A 14,956-nucleotide genomic window follows, 5' to 3' on the forward strand; every position below is an offset into this window, starting at 1 on the left:
CATTTTGCTCTTCATCTATCTTGTAGCTATGTTGTACTATGGTGTCACACAGGATTTTTTAGGTAACCTCTACCTAATTGATACTTTGTCTACTTCTGTACTACCTCTAAAATATAAGTGTCAGTAATGTAGGTAGGTTGTCTATTTTGTTCATTACTGTGTACCTATTGCCTAAAACAGAACTTGACACATAGTACTCAAATAATAATTACTAGTTAAATGACTGAGTGACTTAAGTGAATACATGTAGTGGCTAGAGGTTTCGAATTAGATGCAACCTGATAAAAGTTTGCATGCTATTAAGCTATCTTTAACCCTAAACTATTTCAATTTTTGCATGATTTTATTTTTTCCCTGGAGGTAGCAACCATGGTTCCATTTAAAAGTATTATATCCACTTTGAGATCTTGGAAATTAAGAGAAGATTAATGTGTTTAAATTATATGTTCCAAAGTAAAAACAAAACAGAACAAAAACAAAACAAGATCAAGAAGAGATTTGAAAAGAGTTACAAAAGATATTTGAATAAACATGAGATATTTCTGCTACTGTTGATGTAACCTAAGGACACAGCATAATAGGGAGGAGATTATGATGGCAGTAATTGTGAAAAAGGACTATATGGGATAGATGTGAAATATTGTAGTGGAAGAATCAGCATGGCCTCCCAACTGACTATAGGTAGGAAGCAAGATATATGAACTAGAAAATGAAACTCTTAAGTCTCAAGTGTGGGTGATTGGGGAAAAATAGTCAAGCCAGTAGCTGAAAGGGAGAAGTCATGTGACCTAGGAATCTGAGGAGTTCAGCTTTGTGAATCTGGCCTTTGAGATTTTGTTATGGTTTCAAAGTAGATGAAGCAAATAAATAGCTAGAAATGAAGATGAAGAAATACGGTAGTAAGGGTACCCAAATGGCTCAGTTTGTATAGTATGAGACTCTTGAATTTTCTCAAGGCCGTGATTTCAGGCCCCACATTGGGCATATAGCAAGGAAGGAAAGAAAGGAGAGGAGAGGTGAGGAGAGGAGAGGGGAGGGGAGGGGAGGGGAGGGGAAGGGAGGAAAAAGGAAGAAAGAAAAAAAAGGAAAGAGAGAGAGGAAGGGAGGAAGGGAAGATGAGAGAAAGAAGGGGAGGAAGAAAGGAAGAAAGAAAGAATGAAAGAGAGAGAGAGAGGGAAAGAAAGGAAGAAAGAAGAATGAAGAGGGGGGAGGGAAGGAAGGAAGGAAGGGAAGGAGGAAGGAAGGAGATATAGACTCACTGGTATGCCACAGAAGTAAACTTGAAAGTTGTGAAGTATAGTGAGAAATAGCTAAGAGAAAAGAAAAAAAGGTAATAAAAGAGGAAGAGGTGGGAGAAAGGGATGAGGACACCATTTTGGAAGGCAGACTGGAAAAAAAGCCAGTAAAGAAGACAGGAGAAAAAATGATTGTAATAGGTCAGAGGGTAATCCTAAAGGGACACGGTCAGACAGTGATAATCAGAGAGTCTCCTGTGGAAGCTAGAGATCATAGAAGAGGATGAATAAAAAATAGATTTGATTGATGGGTGGTTTACTGTTAAACTTAAGAACAGTTTAAATTCTGTGGCAAGAACTGAAAGGGAATAGAGGACAAATGGCAAGAAAGAGAAAACAAAAGTAAAAGATGGAATAAATTAGTCTTTAGAGAAATTTGACTGAAAATAATGCTGGAGGTATGCACAAGAAAAGAACTCACTGAATCTGTCATTATTTTTTATTTTTAATTTAATTTCATTTTGGTAAGAACACTTACCATGAGATTGATGCTCTACAAATTTGTAGGTTTACAATACAGTTACAATGCTGTAAAGCAGATCTCTAGAACTTATCTTGCTTCACTGAAACTCCATTTGGATCTGTGCTAAAATATTTGGAATATTTTATGATGTTTGGACTTCTTGGTCTATTCTTCTGTCTCGAGGAATCCTGTTTCTCTGGGTTTCAATCAGTTTTTCTTCTTCTTAGTCAATTATAGTAATGCAGAATTTATCTGAATAGACAGACCAAATATATGAAAGTTAATTAAAGAAAATATTGATAAAAATGTGATTTGTTTTTGGAACTTGTCAGCCGAAATGAATATTAATCCAAAGTCTTGCACAATAGCAGACTAATACACGTATCTCTGGTGTATCAAATCATGTTTGTTTTTGGAATATTGATCATAAGAGTTTGACTCAATAAAACGTTCTTCTTTTTTAAAAAAAATCAGGTTTATTGAGGTATAATTGATATAAAATTGTAAAATACTAAAAATGTACTTTGTGGTGATATGATACACATATTTTTATGAAAGAATTCCCCCCTAATCAATGCAGCTGTCTAATGGTATTATCCATGAACTTTTTTGTTATGAGAGAGAATACACTCATATGCTCAAGAATATAGCATTGTAGTGAGTTATCAAAGTATAATAGAGGCCAGAACCACCAATGGGTAACAAGTTTTGCAATGTATCCTGTCATGTATCTTGTTTGGTGGAGAAGGGAATCTTATTTATTTATTTTTAAGTAGACTTCACGCCCAGCAGGGAGCCCAACGCAGGGCTTGAAATCATGACTCCAAGATCAAGACCTGAGCTGAGATCAAGAATTGGATGCTTGGGGCAACTGGGTGCCTCAATCTGTTGAAGTGTCCGATTTCAGCTCAGGTCATGGTCTTATGGTCTGTGTGTTTGAGCCCCGTGTTGGACTCTGCCGACAGCTCAGAGCCTGGAGCCTGCTTCAGATTCTGTGTCTCCTTCTCTCTCTGCCCCTTCCCCACTTTCACTCTCTCTCTCTTCCTCTCTCTCTCTCTCTCTCTCTCTCTCTCTCTCTCTCTCTCTCTCTCTCAAACATAGATAAATATGAAAAAAATTAAAAAAAAAGAGAGAGAGAGAGTCAGATGCTTAACTGACTGAGCCACCTGGGTGCCCCAGTTGTCTTCTTTTAGACTTTAACTGTTCTAAGATATTTTTTTCCATTAATATCATCAGAGTATTTGTAAGCAAGTGTTGGTTGCTGAAACTTTAATTTTTAGGACTATTGACATTTTTAAGTAACATCTGGAAGATATTTCTTAGTGTTAAATAAAAATGTCAGAAAGAAGCTTCCATGTTTATGACCTGAAGTGGAAGCTGAGGAAGTTTTACTTTCTTCCAATTGTAGCGAGTAATACCATGAACTGAGCTTTCCCTACTAAAGTTGAGCAATTGCAAGAGCAATGTCACCCTATGGCTGACATATTCAGCTTTTTTTTGCTTTCATCTTTACTATAAGTGTAATAAAACTTTTCTATGATTTCCATCTGCAAAAATAGTGACTTCATCAAATTTTTGGCATAGCAAGAATTTTCAGTATTATTTTTTTCATTGTTATTATAGTTAATGAATGACAGAAATACATGACTGCTATTTCTTTGCTTTTGAGGTTAAGAAATTCTCTTTTATAATTAGGTTATTTTAGCTAAACTACTTATATATAATGGTTCATAGCAGTAACTTCTGGAAATATAGTCTTGAGTCATTATTAATGAAATAAGCTTTTGAAAGATACAGACATTTATGAAAATCTTCAGTAATGCCCTTAGAGTTTATCTTAATAAAGTAAGCAGACAAATATTAAATAATATATCAACTTTATATTTTAGTCCTCAGAAATCTATGCATATCTATTATCTGAGAAATTATGTTTATGCAAATATACCTCAAAAGCTGCAATTTAAATTGATACTCTTTGGAACCATGTTTCCATAGGAAATCACTTTCTTGATTAAAGAACTGATGTGTAACCTCTGGCAGAAATGACAACATATATCATAAGTAACAAATTGAAAATAATATGACCTATGCTTTAAACAGAAGACTTTCTAAACAGCACACACAATTATTTGAGTAGGATGCTGCAATTGCTAATCTTACACTTAATTAATGATTTAAATAATTAATGGCTGTGGATATGCAGGTTGAGGAGAGAAGGTGGGGACAGCAGGAAACGACCAGAGTTCCCCCAGGAGCGAAGGCCAGTACATAGAAAGTTTCCATAAGAGAGGCAGGACTTGGCAAGGCTCCATGGCCAAGCATGGGGTCGTGGTATAATTTTTAAAATACAGTTGATGGTATCTTTAATATTTTAAATATTTTGAACCTTATCTGTACCCGTTTAATTGTAGATATATATGCATTTTTGAAAAAAAAATATATGGTGTTTTTATTTGTCTGTATTCCTGCCTGCCTTTATCTTAAATGCTTTAGATTTTTACCATTTCTACTTCTTTAACTTGAAAAATGTTTTAAAACTATTCCATATTGCTCTAAGTAATTAAGTTTATTCCTCCAACATGGTGCTTAATATATTATGGTATATATTTACTACTTTTATTCTTGCTTTCATGAGTATAATTGCATCTGAGAACTGAGAATTTCTTTTTCTTTTTTTTAAGTTTATTTATTTTGAGAGAGAGGCTGTGTGCGCTGGTGCCAGTGGGGGAGAGAGAGAGAGTGAGAGAGAGAATCCCAAGCAGACTCCACAGTGTCAGCACAGAGCCCAACATGGGGTTTGGGGGTTTTATCTCACAAACAATAAGATCATGACCTGAGCCCAAATCAAGACTCAGAGGGTTAGCCCACCGAACCACCCCAGTACCCCTGAGAGAATTTCTTTAACTCAGTGAATTCCTGGTCTGTTCTATCAACCTAAGTAATTATTTAAGGTTATCTAAATCTGAGTTCTTCTCATGAAATATTGAAATAATAGGGACTATTTAAATAGATTTTTAAAATATTTTGCAACACCTGATGTTACACATAGTTTTTAATTTACTGAAATTTACTTATAAATCAAGTATTTGCAGGGGCACCTGGGTGGCTCAGTTGGTTGAGCATCCTACTCCTGATTTGGGCTCAAGTCATGATCCCAGCCAGGGTCATGGGATAGAGCCCAGTGTTCAGCTCTGGGATGAGCATGAAGCCTGTTTAAAATTCTCTCCCTCTCTCCTTCTGCCCCTCTTCCCTGCTCATAGCCTTTCCACGACCCCCCCCCCCAAAAAAAAGAAAGAAAAGGAAGTCAAATATTTGTGTAAGATTTGTGATTTTTATGCTATATATAAATAGAAAAATCTCTAAAGCCATGTTTATCAAGATTGATGATGATAAACATGATAAATGGACTCAACAAAACATTTCAATATAATCTATGCTTTTGAAACAGTACATAGAGTTATCTCTCAAATGTATTTGACATAAAACCAGTGAAATGTAAGCAAAAATTAGAGACTAGTATAAAACCTAAAAGCACTGACTTTGATTATTAGCTAGATTCTAAAAACCCAAGTAGAGCCTATGTTCATATCCTGGCTGTAGTATTAATTGACTGTCCCACCTGTGGCTGGGCTCTCTGTGCCTCTGTTTTCTTCTGGTAAAAATTATTGTTAAGACTTGTTAATTTTGGTAAAATTCTTGCAACACAGTCTGACACATACTAAGCAATATATATATATATATATATATATATGTATATATATATAATAAAGTACAAAAATACATTTAACTTCTTGTGATTGATTCTAGTATTTCTATTTAGTTTTCTTTTCTTTTTTTTTTTTTAATTTTTTTTTCAACGTTTATTTATTTTTGGGACAGAGAGAGACAGAGCATGAACGGGGGAGGGGCAGAGAGAGAGGGAGACACAGAATCGGAAACAGGCTCCAGGCTCTGAGCCATCAGCCCAGAGCCTGACGCAGGGCTCGAACTCACGGACCGCGAGATCGTGACCTGGCTGAAGTCGGACGCTTAACCGACTGCGCCACCCAGGCGCCCCTATTTAGTTTTATTTTCTTATGACTGGTGCATGTCCTGATGAGCTAATTTGATATATTGACCAATTATATACAATTTGAAACAGAACATTTCCTTCTTTAAATTTTTTTTTAATGTTTATTCTTGAAAGAGAGAGAGAGCAAGTGAGCATGAGTGGGAGGGAGGCAGAGTGAGAGAGGGACACAGAATCCGAAGCAGCTCCAGGCTCTGAGCTGTCAGTACAGAGCCCGACATGGGGCTCGAACTCACAAGCCTTGAGATCATGACCTGAGCCAAAGTTGGATGCTTAACCAACTGAGTCACCCAGGCGCCCCCAGAGCATTTCCTTTTTGGCAAATCATAATGTATGTAAATTGCTTAAGCATGTGGAGATGTTGTGCAGAGAAAAGAAACCTGTTTATCATTTCTTAGATAGTACTGCTTGTTTACTTGTCCATAGAAATCTTTTCATTTAAACCAGGTATATTAGATTGGGTTTTATTTTTTATTTATTTATTTATTTATTTAAAAAAATTTTTTTTTCAACGTTTATTTATTTTTGGGACAGAGAGAGACAGAGCATGAACGGGGGAGGGGCAGAGAGAGAGGGGAGACACAGAATCGGAAACAGGCTCCAGGCTCTGAGCCATCAGCCCAGAGCCTGAGGCGGGGCTCGAACTCACGGACCGGGAGATCGTGATCTGGCTGAAGTCGGACGCTTAACTGACTGCGCCATCCAGGTGCCCCTAGATTGGGTTTTAAAATGGACCCTCAAGATTGCCTGTGGTAATTCCTGGGATCGTGAATATAATGAGATAGTATTCCCTGCTTATGTTACTTTACACTTAAAAAGGGCTTTCAGATGTAATTAAAGTCACTAATCAGCTGACTTTGAGTTAATCAAAAAAGAGGATACAGGGATGGACCTAACCTAATAACATGAATCACAGAGTTTCAACCTAATCACATGAAAACAGAGTTTTCTCTCAATGGTGTTGGAAGGAAAGACAGAGAGATATTAAAGGCACAATAAGGATGTGATGTACTATTGTATTGCTGGCTCTGAAAGTTGCGACAGAATTTTCAAGGACCCAAGTGTGGTCTCCAGTTGCTGAGAGTAACAGCTGGCAAGCAAATGGGAACCTCAGTCATACAATAGCAAAGGACTGAATTCTGCCAATGACCTGAATCAGCTTAGAAGTGGATTCTTCCCTAGAGCCTCCAGGTACAATCCCAGCCTGGCTGATACCTTGGTTATGGCTTTGTGAGACCCTGACCAGAGAATGCTGCTATGACTGTTTGGACTTCTGACATACACAACTGTGAGATTTTAAATAGATGTTATTTTCAGCTGCTACATTTGTGGTAATTTGTTACCCAGTAATATAAAATTAATATACCAGAACACACAACTACAAATCAAAATAAATTAACAATAAGAAAGTAACTATAAGCACAGAAGGAAAGGTATAAGGGAAAATTTTATGTTTATTTTCAGTTTGGTTATGTCTTAATAGTACAAGCAAGAAAAAAATGTCAGTTTGTGGATGTATAATGTTGTTCTGCATAATCAGTATCTTGCTATAACAACATCTTATAAAATGCAGCAAAAGGGGAAGACAAAAACAAATTGGCTAAATCATTTTTGTGGGCTTATGCGTTTTTTTTTTATGTCTGGAAAGATCTTTCCTCAAAAAGAAACCTCATACTCTTTAGCTCTCATACCCTACTCCACTCATGTCTCATGTCCCCAGCCCTAAGCAACCACTGTTACTATAGATTTTCTTATTATGGACTTTCGTATGCATGAAATTGTATAATATGTGGATTTTTATGACTGGATTCTTTCACATAGCCTAATGTTTTCAAGATTCATTCATGCTGCATGTATTAGAACTTTATTCCTTTTTACAGCAGAGTAATATTCTATTGTATAGATATGCCATACTTGTTTCTCCCTTTGTTGATTGACATTTGGGTTATTTCCATGTTTTTGCTCTTATGACTAGTGTTTCTATAAACACGTGTACAAGTTTTTGTATGGACATATGCTTTCATTTCTCTCGGGTATATATGTAGGAGTAGAATTTCTGGGTTACATGATAACTCTCTTTAATCCATCAAGGAGCTACTTGCCTATTTTCCAAAGCAGTTGCACCATTCCATATGTTCATTAGCAGTGTATAAGACTTCTACTTTCTCCATATCCTCACCAGCACTTGTTATCTGACTTTAAATTTTACTCATCCCTTTAGGCCTGGCTCATATACTATCATTTCTGCTGAGTCATTCCTGATTTGTTAGCAAAGCATAAAAATTTCTTCTGTGGACTGCCAACAGATTATATTTGTTTGTTTCTAGGGCTCCCTTTACTTTCCTCATTGTATCATTGTTAGTATAGGTCTTACCTGCCTACCAACTTCAGCGTCTTTATTTTAGAATTTGTGTTTAATTTTCTAATTTCATCCTTCAAAGCACAGCTGTTCTAGGTGGCTTGAAAGTAAGAGAAGTTCAGAAAGTATTTACTGAGGGTTTTAGATTAAAAATGAACCAGATGACCTAATTCAATGTAGTTTATGGCAGTTTCTGCTAGTGTGAGGCTAGAGAGCTTGTCTGGCTTAGTCATACATGCACAGAGTTATTCAATTTCAAATTTTATGCTACCACTTATTAATTACGTGCTCTTAAGGAGATTTCTTAAACTTTCTAAGATATTTCTCTATCTACAAATGTGAATTTTAATATTGTATAAGATTATTGTGAAGCATAAATATGATAATTTATGTGGAGCACCTACTATTGTTCCTGGCACATCCTTGATGCTCATTACATGGTGGCAAAACTATTTTATAAGCAATGCAGAAGACAAAATGTAATAATCCTCCCATCGCACACTTCCCTTAATAGAATCATGACATACACGTTTAATTCTTATTACATTTTATCAGATTGCAGTTGTTTTGGGATTGAATAAATGTGGATTGCAGGTCACTTAAAATTGTAGAATCAAAAGCATTGGGTCTGGTTGTCCCATCTACAGCCTGCTGTAAGATGTATTGCACATATCTGTGTCTTTTGCTTGTTTTGTTGCTCATCTTGAAGTTTACCTCTTTCATGTTAGTGTATTTAATAAAACACATTTTCTTTTGTGATGTGCTTGTTACTGTCTGGTGCTTACATTTCACATAGTAATACTGTATGATACTCCGTGATATAAAATTTCAGTAACTCTGAATCTCTATTAAATGCATGTGGAATGGACAGGTACAATCACCTAGAGCAAGAACAAATGGATAATGACAATACTCCAACAGAATAAGACATGTAGAGTCTTTAGGAGGCAAACATTAAAGTATATATGCACTCTCAGGATGCTATTAGACATAGAAAGTGAGGTTGCTGTTATACCTGCTGTTGCAAATTTTGTTTGCTTCACTGAAAGATCAGTGATAAGTGCATTCTTTTGCTATCTATTTGAGTGGATATAAAGGTTTTTACAGATTTCTTGTAATTTCTATACAATATCTAAATTATTCATCTATGAGTTCAAGTCATATTTTTAAAAAAGTTTTACTGTTGTGTAGGAGAGATATTATGTGGAGAGGCTGCATTGTACTAGATAAAATATACTGAGAAACAAACCAAAAAACAGTTTTTATCCAGAATCTACTACTTGTCAGTTACGAAAATCTCTTTGTGGCCCAGTCTCCTTGTCTACAAAACAGATAATAACATTTCTCATGTTTAGCATAATTTTTAGCTCAATCTGTTGAGGGCACTAGCTAAGGAATGCTCAGATGGTTCCACTTTGCAATCTTGAAAGCGTCCTACAGCACAAAGATGAATTATCATTAAGTACTAGAAACTGGTCCTAGGTAGCCTTTGGCTTCCTATCTCCATCAAAATTTACTAGTTTTTAAGTATTGTGGTATTCCCTACCAGTAATCCCTTTCCCCAGGATTTACTACCAAAGTTGTCTTTCTTTGGAAGATCCCTAGTAAATTTATGACTCTCTCACAGTAACTTTCCATCTTGATGCAAATACGGCCCTTCTGTAGTCCTGCCTTATGGTTTCAGTCCATTTACTTCCCTATCAAACATGTAAATCTCTATTCTAATCATTGTATCAATTGAAGTTTGTTCAGGAAAATGAAACCAAGGAAAAAGACTTACTGCAGAAAATTGGGTGTTTATAGGGAGTTGGGTGTTCACAGGGAATTAGATGTTCACATAGGGAACGAGGTATTTACAGAAGTATTTTAAGGAGGTTGCAATTGGACTTTCTGTTATAAGATCACAACACTCTAGCTGTGATAAAGACAAAACGAAACCCTTCTATTGCCACTGCTACTACCTGTTAGCACAGCCATCATACACCCAGATGATTAGTGACAAGGGAACAGAACATTCAGCCTGTCTGAAGCAAAAATACTCCTGTTAGAGCTTGCTTGCTATAACCACCACTCCCTCCCAAATACAATGTGAATGCAACTAATTCACTTTGAGAAACCTAGATTCCAGGGGAGTTGAAGTTATATGATTTTTGCCTTCTAATCTCTCCAACAGGAGGGTAAAATGGAGTGTAGGAAACCAAGGCTAAGTAATCGCTACCATTTCTATGTAGCTAATATTTCTCTAGTTGTTTTTCAGTGGCCTTGGACCTTTTCACCCTTGAACCTTGTGTCCCTATATACTCTTGAGATAGTGTAGTTCTACCTTGGTCCTTTAAGAATTATGTGAGGAGAGACAAATGAGCCTCACCTTGTAGAGCGTTAGCACTAACTAAGCTGTCATTCGTTTATCTCCTTTCAGTGAAGTTGGTATGTATTTGCCAAAGTAACAGAACTTCTTGGATCTACATATTCTGAAGAAGCATGCTGCTCTTACTGAGAAACAGAAAAACTCATTTGAAGATATTTTTTATCAATCAAGAGAAAAAGGAATGTACACTTATAAGTGGGGAAGTGGGGTCCTCTGATTTTCTTTTAATTTCCCATGAGAATGAAGAGATATGTTGATTCAAGTACAGTGTTTGTCAGTAGGCAGTGTGCCTGATATCAATTTCATTTCCCTGTAACTGTGATACAGATAGAATCCCTATCTCCAGTTGGAGGGTAAATTGCTATACATATTCTTACAGATTTTTTGACAGTTAATAATTCTCTTAACATTTTAGGACAAAATTCAGACCTTTTTTCCAAAGATTCAGAAGGAGTCTAAAAACTATTGCTCTTGGAAAGGCACCTCAGATCTCCTGTTGTGGGGAGCAGAGTTAAACACGTGTCCTGCTGCCACCTCTCAGGATCTACCACCATGTACATAATGAGGTCGTGCTTCTCTAAAATCTTCTCAATCAGTGATTAAATACAGCAGGGATACTAGTGTTGGCCTTTTCTGATGGCAAACTGGATGCTTCTAGTGGGCAAGCCTGGGTTGGGAATTCCCTGTCTTTTTGGTTGAGATTTTCTTAGAGCTGCACTGCAACCAATCCTCCTTATTGCTGCTCTTCTTTCCCAGTTAGGACTGCATTGCAGTCTGAAGGTTTTCTTTGCCTGCCTGCGCTTCCTCCCCTTTATTCTTTGCAGATGTTTCTCTGAGTCTCTTGAGAGACAGATCCCATCTCCTGTTTGCTTCTCAGATGACCCAAACAAATACAATGACTTTAAAGATTACAATTAGAAATTGTTTTGAAGATGGCAGACATAGAATTTCCATCTTCACGGAGAATAGGAGTGGAAGTAATTGATTAAATCCAACAAGTGAAGGTACTTCAAGTAGAATTCTTAAATACAAAATCTTAGAGATTCTGAGGTGGGATAATATTGGATGACAAGTTGGAAATATACTTTTTAGAGAGCTTTAGGAAGAGAGCCAATAAATATATTGAGTTATTGTATTTATAATATTTATATATTTATAATGCCTAAATTTATGGACATTCTCCCTGAGTAGTGGAACCCTGTTGGTTTCAGCCATGAAATTGTGCTGTTGAACTAGCTCTCCATCTCTAACGCTAGTTTTGGACAAGTTAGCCACATGGTAGATTCAGTATACTTAAGGTTGCTAGTCATGATTTATTGAGTGTAAGTAAACATATTTTGGTTTTCAAATATGGTATAGAAACTAATTGTAATATAGAAACTATCTGAGCTTACTGTTAGTCCTTTAAGAAAAAGTTACTTATTCTGGAATGTGCTCCTTTCAGGGTTGTTGTATCCCTGGTTTTAGCAAATCTTCTTCTTATCTTGACTGACTCTCCAGTATTGCCCACCATTAATCAACCCGTTTCTTTAGTATGGAGCCATGGCAGTTCTTTCCCCTCCCTGGGATCTGTCCCTACATTATAGCTTACTTAGGAAAGCACTTTCCCTTTTTCCAAAAGTCTACATTTTAGGGTGTGGGCATAGTTCTGTAAAGATATGAATACTGTGTCCATAACATGTAACAAGAACAAAGAAAAAAAAATTCGACTATTCACATTCAATATTTCATATTAAGCTCTTACCTTTCCCCAGTAGTCACATTACAATTTGTGAAATTGTTCATAATGTGTGATTGTTTTTGAAGATATTTGGTAACTCATTCTTTGCACAAAAACAATAGTAAGCTAGGTGGGAAATACTTTAAATAATTATATATTTTGAGTGCAATCACTAAAATAAACAGATTGTAATATGTAAAATTTTGTATTAGATGACAATATATTTTTATTATATTTAATATTTTGTATATATGAATATACATACATATATATGTATTTTTTTCTACTCACTTAGTTCATCTTGAACATCATCGTGGGTGTGTAATTGAGGCAGTCTTCCTTCAGTCTCAGTCTTATGAACTTCTAGGAGCCTCAGCTTCTATAACTATTTTCTTAGGATGGCTGTATTTGTATAAATATATTAAACTTGATTTTTCACTGAAAGCAAATATGACTACATTTATTATTCCCAGTTTGAAAATAAAACCTTAAATCATAATCTCTAGATAAAGGACTTTTCTTTCATGGTTCTAAGTAAAAGAAAATCTGTTTCACTGTTTACTTAACATTTGATGGTGATGTAATAAATAAAACATTAGCCAAAGAGTGACTGTGTCTTTCTCTGCTTTTTCTTTCTACAGGTTGCATTTCATATGGATGTGGGTATGATGTGCTGCAGCAAGATGACGTCTTGATTAGGTGAGTCTGTCAAGGCTGCTTTAAAGAATATTCTCACTGCAGATTTCCCAGGGCTTGACATTTATTGTTGGTATGCCTAGCCTAAATGCTGATGAAAATGGGATCTTTTTTTTTTTGCTTTCTTGGTGATCGAATTCTAGTTTCCATGGAAATAGTATTTGTTGGTTGGTTTATTTTTTTAATGGAACTTATATTAGAAGTGTAATCAGGGAAACATCTAAAAAGTCTATGGAAGTAAGGGCAAAGCAATATCCAAACAGAGGTATATGTCTCATCCTTCATATAAACAGCCGTAGTAGAGATTCAGAGAGCTCTAATAGTGGGCATGTCTTATGTTGAAACAGTTAGTACCTTATTTATACATGCAGAAATAAACTTGATTAACTTTCTTACCCAATCTGTATATATATAATTTTTCTGCTAATATATATCGGTGCCAAATACATAATTATAAACCTTCACTTCCAAAATTTTCTTGATTTGAATACAGTCACTCTTGCTGATTGATGTTTTATTTATTGCATTACCACCAAATGTTAAGCAAACAGGGAAGCAATCTTATATTATAGCTGGTTAAGGCACTGCAAGAGCAGGAGGTAAACATTTGAACAAATGACTTCTCCTGTCTGAGTCATGACCCAGCGGGTAAGATCTTGATTTTTCTTTGGCAAATAGGGGAAATGTCCCAGAGTTTTCAAATCCCTGTTAGTTTGTGCAGCCATTTAGGTGTTGGTAATAAGTCACAAAGGAATTTGTAAAGTTAGTGTGGTGTAGTAAAATGAATGTTAGCCCATCAGGTAATGTCTCTTCATAGGAATCTTGGTTTTTTTCTGATCATGTGTGTGATTGTGTGCAAAACATGCCACTTTTTACAGTCATAGTCTCTTTATCTATAAAATGAAGTGCTCCTCTAAGGTGATCCTCTGCCTTCATTCTGGGTTTGTGATTCTATGGATTTTTTAATGAATGAAGTTTTTTGGTTTCTTTTATGTCTAATGAATGGCAGTAGTGCTTTGGTTGCCCAAATGATCACACTGTACGCAATTGGACAGATGGATTATGAACATGATAAGCATTTAAAGTAATGTGATATTCTCATGTCTGGAGTATTTCTGAATAAAACCAGAGGCTAATGAACTCCTTTTTTTTTTTTTAATTTAAGATGCTATAGTTGTTTTTCTCCTTTTTTTGATTCTCTTTCCAGGAGGCATGGGTGTGGATAGAATGAAATATTAAGAACATTTCCAATTACATGATTTTATGAAATATTACTTGAGAACACCATATTTGGTATTAAAATAGATGGGAACTTTTCCTAATTTTTTTTGAGAGTATTTTTTTAAGTTTATTTATTTATTTTGAGAGAGAGGGAGAATGAGCAGGAAAGGGACAGAGAGAGAGGGAGAGATACAATCCCAAGGACAACGTGGGGCTTGTCCTCACAATTGGGAGATTATGACCTGAGCCAAAAACCAAGAATCAGCTGCTTAACTGACTGAGCCACACTGGTGCCCCAGAACTTTTCCTGATTTTACTCCTTTTTTCCCTTCTTTTTTTCTTCCTAGAAAAACAATATTTCTTTTCTAGATGATGACACCTCTTTGTAGTACAGAATAATTAAAATATTCGAAAGCAAAGTGTTACTTGTTGCTTTGCCCTTTTAAGAATGTTCAGCCAGGGTCACCCGGGTGGCTCAGTCAAAGATCAGACTTCCACTCAGGTAATGATCTTAGGGCTCGTGAGTTTGAGCCCCAAGTGAGGCTCTGTGCTGACAGCTCAGAACCTGGAGCCCAATTTGTATTCTGTGTCTCCCTCTCTCTCTGTCCCTCGCTCATGCTCTGTTTCTCTCTCCTTCAAAAGTAAATAAACATTTTAAAAAATTTAAAAAACAATGTTCAACCATATTTTAGTTGAACTTGCAGGTTTATAAAAATTTCTTTTTCAAATGACTCCTCATGCAACATTGACATATTAATACCATGG

The 14,956-nt window shown here is 35.9% G+C and overlaps 1 long non-coding RNA gene across 35 annotated transcripts in view; it reads left to right on the forward strand.

Annotated features, from left to right (window-relative positions):
• Nucleotides 1–14,956, forward strand: part of LOC102899317 — a 582,165-nt gene that overhangs the window by 209,568 nt on the left and 357,641 nt on the right. For all 35 annotated transcript variants that reach the window (XR_006599459.1, XR_006599462.1, XR_006599457.1 and 32 more), the window contains one exon: nucleotides 12,916–12,973. This is a non-coding gene — a long non-coding RNA (uncharacterized LOC102899317). The remainder of the gene's footprint in view (nucleotides 1–12,915; nucleotides 12,974–14,956) is intronic.

Source organism: Felis catus, chromosome B3, assembly GCF_018350175.1.
Source record: "Felis catus isolate Fca126 chromosome B3, F.catus_Fca126_mat1.0, whole genome shotgun sequence".
Taxonomy (NCBI): Eukaryota; Metazoa; Chordata; class Mammalia; order Carnivora; family Felidae; genus Felis; species Felis catus.